Source organism: Entelurus aequoreus, linkage group LG23 (assembly GCF_033978785.1).
Source record: "Entelurus aequoreus isolate RoL-2023_Sb linkage group LG23, RoL_Eaeq_v1.1, whole genome shotgun sequence".
Taxonomy (NCBI): Eukaryota; Metazoa; Chordata; class Actinopteri; order Syngnathiformes; family Syngnathidae; genus Entelurus; species Entelurus aequoreus.
Window position 1 is genome coordinate 37,765,645 of NC_084753.1, and position 8,666 is coordinate 37,774,310.

General features: G+C 33.3%; 1 protein-coding gene across 1 annotated transcript in view; it reads right to left on the minus strand.

Annotated features, from left to right (window-relative positions):
• Window positions 1–8,666, minus strand: part of LOC133640867 (zinc finger protein with KRAB and SCAN domains 3-like) — a 257,581-nt gene that overhangs the window by 48,661 nt on the left and 200,254 nt on the right. The window lies entirely within an intron of this gene.

Consider the following 8,666-nt stretch of genomic DNA (forward strand, 5'->3'; position numbering starts at 1 on the left):
GCCAAGGTTTGCCAAGCACGGGGGTCAGCAAACCCCTGCTCTAGAGCCGCATAGCGCCGCCCTAGTGGCTCCGTGGACCTCTTTCAGAGATGTGTGAAAATGGAAAAAGATTAAGAAGGAAAAAAAATGACACAAACCTTCTTAATTGTTAGAAATCCCACTGTTTACGTTATACATGCTTCACTGATGAGAGTATTTGGCAAGCACCGTTTTGTCCTACTAATTTCAGCGGCCCTTGAACTCAACGTAGTTTGTTTACATGAACAACTTTCTCCGACGCTGCCACAGAAAGACGTGTTTTATGCCACGCCTTCTTTGTCTCATTGTGTCCACCAAACTTTTTATGCTGGGCGTTTCAACCTTTTCTTCGTGCTCGCAACTAGAAACAACAGTTCATGCTGTGTTCATTCAGATTCAAAAATATAAGGTTGTGAATCCTCATTTGTCCAAAAATAGTCATCTTTGTTGTTTGTCACCAACTCTGCCATGATTAGAACACACACAAGCGTTTTGTATCTGGAAGTCAAAAGTGTGCTGCTGTGAAAACGGTAAATATTGTTATGATGGTGTCTGTTACTACATTATATATATATACTTGCAGTGTGTATATTGTACATATTACATATTGTTATGAAGGTGTCTGTTACTACATTATATATATACTTGCAGTGTGTATATTGTACATATTACATAATGTTATGAAGGTGTCTGTTACTGCATTATATATATACTTGCAGTGTGTATATTGTACATATTACATAATGTTATGAAGGTGTCTGTTACTACATTATATATATACTTGCAGTGTGTATATTGTACATATTACATATTGTTATGAAGGTGTCTGTTACTACATTATATATATATACTTGCAGTGTGTATATTGTACATATTACATATTGTTATGAGGTGTCTGTTACTACATTATATACTGTATATACTTACAGTGTGTATATTGTACATATTACATAATGTTATGAAGGTGTCTGTTACTACATTATATATATACTTGCAGTGTGTATATTGTACATATTACATATTGTTATGAAGGTGTCTGTTACTACATTATATATATATACTTGCAGTGTGTATATTGTACATATTACATATTGTTATGAGGTGTCTGTTACTACATTATATACTGTATATACTTGCAGTGTGTATATTGTACATATTACATAATGTTATGAAGGTGTCTGTTACTACATTATATATATACTTGCAGTGTGTATATTGTACATATTACATAATGTTATGAAGGTGTCTGTTACTACATTATATATATACTTGCAGTGTGTATATTGTACATATTACATAATGTTATGAAGGTGTCTGTTACTACATTATATATATATACTTGCAGTGTGTATATTGTACACATTACATATTGTTATGAAGGTGTCTGTTACTAGATTATATATATACTTGCAGTGTGTATATTGTACATATTACATAATGTTATGAAAGTGTCTGTTACTAGATTATATATATACTTGCAGTGTGTATATTGTACATATTCCATAATGTTATGAAGGTGTCTGTTACTACATTATATATATACTTGCAGTGTGTATATTGTACATATTACATATTGTTATGAAGGTGTCTGTTACTACATTATACATATACTTGCAGTGTGTATATTGTACATATTACATAATGTTATGAAAGTGTCTGTTACTACATTATATATATATACTTGCAGTGTGTATATTGTACACATTACATATTGTTATGAAGGTGTCTGTTACTAGATAATATGTATACTTGCAGTGTGTATATTGTACATATTACATAATGTTATGAAAGTGTCTGTTACTACATTATATATATACTTGCAGTGTGTATATTGTACATATTCCATAATGTTATGAAGGTGTCTGTTACTACATTATATTTATACTTGCAGTGTGTATATTGTACATATTACATATTGTTTTGAAGGTGTCTGTTACTACATTATACATATACTTGCAGTGTGTATATTGTACATATTACATAATGTTATGAAAGTGTCTGTTACTACATTATATATATATACTTGCAGTGTGTATATTGTACACATTACATATTGTTATGAAGGTGTCTGTTACTAGATTATATATATACTTGCAGTGTGTATATTGTACATATTACATAATGTTATGAAAGTGTCTGTTACTACATTATATATATACTTGCAGTGTGTATATTGTACATATTACATATTGTTATGAAGGTGTCTGTTACTACATTATATATATACTTGCAGTGTGTATATTGTACATATTACATATTGTTATGAAAGTGTCTGTTACTACATTATATATATATACTTGCAGTGTGTATATTGTACACATTACATATTGTTATGAAGGTGTCTGTTACTACATTATATATATACTTGCAGTGTGTATATTGTACATATTACATAATGTTATGAAAGTGTCTGTTACTACATTATATATATACTTGCAGTGTGTATATTGTACATATTCCATAATGTTATGAAGGTGTCTGTTACTACATTATATATATACTTGCAGTGTGTATATTGTACATATTACATATTGTTATGAAGGTGTCTGTTACTACATTATATATATATACGTGCAGTGTGTATATAAAACATTGATGGAGGGTTTTGAAGTTGTTTTAGAGACTTTGAAGGCTACAACGAGGACTCCCATTAGCCGCATCTTCCAAGCGTTTCTTTATCATCTTTAAAATCCTAATAAAACAAATAAATGTGTGTTCTTTTCTCTCATAATGACTGTGAAGGGATAGGCAAAATTCCCCCCAAAAAGTGCAGTTCCACTTTAAGTCTTCTCTAGAGGGTGAACATTTGGAGGATGTTTCTCCAAGCTTAATGATAGCTGGAAGAAACTTCTTGAATCATAAATGTAATAAACACATGAAAAAACACTCTGAATTCAGATTAATCAAATTGTATTTGTGTAGCACTTAATCACAGACATGTCCACCAAATGGTGTTACATTCTGAAGAAACTCCTTCCCTCAAATTAAATTCTAAATAAACTGACTGAGCATAACATATTCCTCATCACAAATAAAATCATTCACAAGTGTTACCCTTGTAACTCACTTCTATCCAAATTCATCCAGGATGTTTTTTCCCCACAATGCTCAATTTGTCATATTGAAAAAGACTCAAATAACCATTTATTTTTTTAATGTCCCATCTCACAATTATTCTGGACTGAATGAACTTGCTGTTGTACTGTTCGGTACTTACAATACACTTTTTGAGCTCCGAGAAGGAATTGTTCTGTTTTTACAAAGTAAATGTCATAAAGATTTAGAGAATGCTGTCAGACTGTCATGTCTACTAGGAAAAATCCATATTCACAAATCCAGAGTAATGTCATGCAAACTAAATGTATCTAAAAAAATTTAAATTGTGAAATCAAAAATGTATTATATACATATATTTTATATATATATATATATATATATATATATATATATATATATATATATATATATATATATATATATATATATATATATATAATATATATATATATATATATATATATATATATATATATATATATATATATATATATATATATATATATATATATATATATATATATATATATATATATATTACTCACTAATAACAGAGGAAAACACAAAGGTCATGAAAACTTCCAACATGCTAAAAGACATTTAAAAAATCATTACAATCAAAGAAAAAACAATTAAGTGATTTGTAATATTTTTCCGATTTATTTTGTTTATTATTTCTTTATGTTAGTGTTGTTTCGATATCCTGTTCAATGTTTGAAGATTAGAACGACATATAAGTTCTTTTTTTTTCTTCCAAAGTTTGGAAAAGATTTCGACTGTATTGTTATTGAAATAAAGTTAGAAAAATAGAGCCGGTTTCTTGTTTCTCTCGTGAGATCTGACAACACTGCGCGTGAACTAAGCAGGACACAGAAAAACAAAATGTCGTTTGATAGGGAAAACGTTGTTGTGGTTATTATACCTCTCTGTTCTTAATCAGTACGTACATGTACATATTGTGGAGAATTCATACATTTTTAAGAGTTCTTCCTTTATTCATAGTCATGTTTAAAGAAGCTAATATTTTCCCATGTGTACACTTTGTGCTGGAATTTTATGTCCGCAAGTAAACTCTGTGCCTTACCTTGAAGGCGTTGGAATGTGTATTGGGAGTATGATGTACTCCCTTTTTATCTTATAAGTTTAGAACAATGAGGCTGTGTCATACTTGCCAACCTTGAGACCTCCAATATCGGGAGGTGGGGGGGGGGGGGGCTTGGTCGGGGGTGGGGGGGGCTTGGTCGGGGGTGGGGCGTGGTTGGGGTGGGGGGCGTGGTTTAGAGGAGAGTATATTTACAGCTAGAATTCACCAACTCAAGTATTTCATATATATATATATATATATATATATATATATATATATATATATATATATATATATATATATATATATATATATATATATATAAATAAATACTTGACTTTCAGTGAATTCTAGCTATATATATATATATATATATATATATATATATATATATATATATATATATATATATATATATATATATATATATATATATTTATTTATTTATTTTATTATATATATAAATAAAAGAAATACTTGAATTTTAGTGTTCATTTATTTACACATATACACACACACACACAACACTCATCTACTCATTGTTGTACTTGAAAGTACAATGCTTTGTTAAGGGTTGAATTGGCCATCCTCTTTCTATTCTCTGTCACTATTTTTCTAACCATGCTGAACACCCTCTCTGATGATGCATTGCTGTGTGTCACGCACAAAAGTGCTTTCATCAAATGCACGAGAGTGTGGAATCTTCCATCTCTCCCTAGCATGGCCCAAAACTTTGTCCAGTTTACATCTGCTGTGACAACTAGAAACACACGAGCCTCCACCAGGGGGCAGTGTAGCGTACCCAGATGTAAAACCTCTTTTGCACAATCAGCCTTTTCATATAAAGCCATAAAGGAATGGAACGACCTCACAACAAACTTGAAAAGTCTAACAGATGACTCTTCATTCACAATTGAAGTTAAAAAGTGGCTTTGGAGCAATCAAAGCTGCTCACACGGTCACTAAGATGGACATTATGTTTGACACATCAACCTAATGTGTATTATATTTATCCATGAGAGCATTTTTTATTGTAAATTGTGAGGTGTGTGTGTTAAAATCATGGTTGTTTTTACAAATGATGACAGATGTGAACAAAAGCATGTATTGTCTTTGTGTGATGATGTAAATGAGGTGTGGTTGTATTGTATATTAAGTATGTGTCCATGAAAGGGCATTTTATGACTTTTTTCTTAATACTTGTGTATGATTTTATTGTCATAATTTTATTGCATGATTTGTGTATCCCTTTAATTTAGGTAGCCAGGGACTGCAGATGGAAATTAGCTATTTAGCTATAATCTGGTACAGAACATATCTGTCTTTGAGCTTAATGTTTCTGTACATTGTCCCTTCAAATAAAGACTAAACTAAAACCGGTCAATCCTTGCTTCCTGGGGAAGATCTTCCCTGGCAAGCAATTGGTACTCCAGTACTTGTACCCGGAGGCTGGTCAGGTCCAATCGCAGCTGCGGCAGACTTTTTTTTTTGGGGGGGGGGGGGGGGGGGGGGCGTGGCCTCCAGCTCCGGCTGAATACCGGGAGTTTGTCGGGAGAAAATCTCTGTCGGGAGGTTGTCGGGAGAGGCGCTGAATATCGGGATTCTCCCGCTAAAAACGGGAGGGTTGGCAAGTATGGGCTGTGTTCCCTTTTGGGCGAACGGGTGTTGTTTTCGTACTCAATAAGTTGTCTCTTCCCGTTTGATTTTCAGACCACTTCTTGACGCTGTTATTACCGCATTTGTAAGGACTGGTCTCCTAAAGGCCTACTGAAATGAAATTTTTTTATTTACACGGGGATAGCAGATCTATTCTATATGTCATACTTGATCATTTCGCGATATTGCCATATTTTTGCTGAAAGGATTTAGTAGAGAACAACGACGATAAAGATCGCAACTTTTGGTATCAGACAAAAAAAAGCCTTGCCCCTACCGGAAGTAGCGTGACGTAGTCAGTTGAACATTTCCACAAAGTTCCCTATTGTTTACAGTGATGGCGACCAGAAGTGAGAGCGATTCGGATCGAGAAAGCGACGATTTCCCCATTAATTTGAGTGAGGATGAAAGATTTGTGGATGAGGAAAGTGCAAGTGAAGGACTAGTGGGGAGTGGAAGCGATTCAGATAGGGAAGATGCTGTGAGAGCCGGGGGTGACCTGATATTCAGCTGGGAATGACTACAACAGTAAATAAACACAAGACATATATATACTCTATTAGCCACAACACAACCAGGCTTATATTTAATATGCCACAAATTAATCCCGCATAACAAACACCTACGTGTTTGTTATGCTAGCTCCTAGCTCCCGTCCATATAACCCGCCAATACAATTCAAACACCTGCACAACACACACAATCACTCAGCCCAAAGGACCGTTCACCTAACCCAAGGTTCATAAAGCTTATATATTTACCCAAAGTTACGTACGTGACACGCACGTACGGGCAAGCGATCAAATGTTTGGAAGCGCAGCTGCGTACTCACGGTACCGCGTCTGCGTATCCAAATCAAAGTAATTCTGGTAAGAGTCTGTGTTGTCCCAGTTCTCTACAGGCGTCTGTGTATCGAAGTCAAAGTCCTCCTGGTAAGAGTCTCTGTTGTCAGAGTTCTTCGATCTTGACTGCATCTTTCGGGAATGTAAACAATGAAACACCGGCTGTGTTGTGTTGCTGACTTCCCTCGCAAAATACTCCGCTTCGCACCGACAACTTTCTTCTTTGCTTGCTCAGCTTCTTTCTCCATAATGCAATGAACAAATTGCAACAGATTCACCAACACAGATGTCCAGAATACTGTGGAATAATGAGATGAAAACAGAGCTATTTTGTATTGGCTTCAATAGGGGAGCCATACTTCTGTTTCACTGGCTACGTCACGCGCAAAAGTCATCATCCAAAGGCGTTTTCAACCGGAAGTTTAGCGGGAAATTTAAAATTGCACTTTATAAGTTAACCCAGCCGTATTGGCATGTGTTGCAATGTTAAGATTTCATCATTGATATATAAACTATCAGACTGCGTGGTCGGTAGTAGTGGCTTTCAGTAGGCCTTTAATACTTTAGTAAAACTTCATAATATTGCTATTCTGTCTTGATGGTCCTTCTTACTCAACGTATATACTTTCTCCTACAAAAGAGAAGAAGCGACAACTACTAGACACTAGACTCCACTGTTAACGCTCACAGGCCCCTCGACGTCACTAGCATGAAAACAAAGGAAGTTGACTGGGAGGAAGTCGCTAATACAAAATAAAATAAATGTCGCGACACATTAAAAATTATTATTTTTATTTATTTATACCTGTCATTAAATGAAAATAACATAACGTATGAATGGATCTATATTGTGTAATTAATTTGGGAGGGTTGTAGTCTTGTTATGGCCTCATCTGAAAAGCAGTGTAGCAGCAGCCTCCAGTAAAGCTGAAAGCTGGACTTGTTTGGACATTCAGGCCATTTTTTGCCTCATTTTTGTGTGAATCCTGCGTGTGACTGATGCATTAAGGCAGGGGTCACCAACGTGGTGCCCGCGGGCACCAGGTAGCCCGTAAGAACCAGATGAGTAGCCCGCTGGCCTGTTCTAAAAATAGCTCAAATAGCAGCACTTACCAGTGAGCTGCCTCTATTTTTTAAATTGTATTTATTTACTAGCAAGCTGGTCTCGCTTTGCCCGGCATTTTTAATTCTAAGAGAGACAAAACTCAAATAGAATTTGAAAATTCAAGAAAATATTTTAAAGACTTGGTCTTCACTTGTTTAAATAAATTCCTTTTTTTTTTTTTTACTTTGCTTCTTATAACTTTCAGAAAGACAATTTTAGAGAAAAAATACAACCTTAAAAATGATTTTAGGATTTTTAAACACATATACCTTTTTACCCTTAAATTCCTTCCTCTTCTTTCCTGACAATTTAAATCAATGTTCAAGTGAATTTATTTTTTGTTGTAAAGAATAATAAATACATTTTAATTTAATTCTTCATTTTAGCTTCTGTTTTTTCGACGAAGAATATTTGTGAAATATTTCTTCAAAATTATTATGATTAAAATTAAAAAAAAATACTCTAGAAAATCTGTAGAATCAAATTTGAATCTTATTTCAAAGTCTTTTGAATTTCTTTTAAAATTTTTGTTCTGGAAAATCTAGAAGAAATAATGATTTGTCTTTGTTAGAAATATAGCTTGGTCCAATTTGTTATATATTCTAACAAAGTGTAGATTGGATTTTAACCTATTCAAAACATGTCATCAAAATTCTAAAAGTAATCTTAATCAGGAAAAATTACTAATGATGTTCCATAAATTCATTTTTTAAATTTTTTTCAAAAAGATTCGAATTAGCTAGTTTTTCTCTTCTTTTTTTCCGTTGAATTTTGAATTTTAAAGAGTCGAAATTGAAGATAAACTATGTTTAAAAATTTAATTGTCATTTTTTTCGTGTTTTCTCCTCTTTTAAACCGTTCAATTAAGTGTAAATATCGTTAATTATTAATAATATAGAGTTAA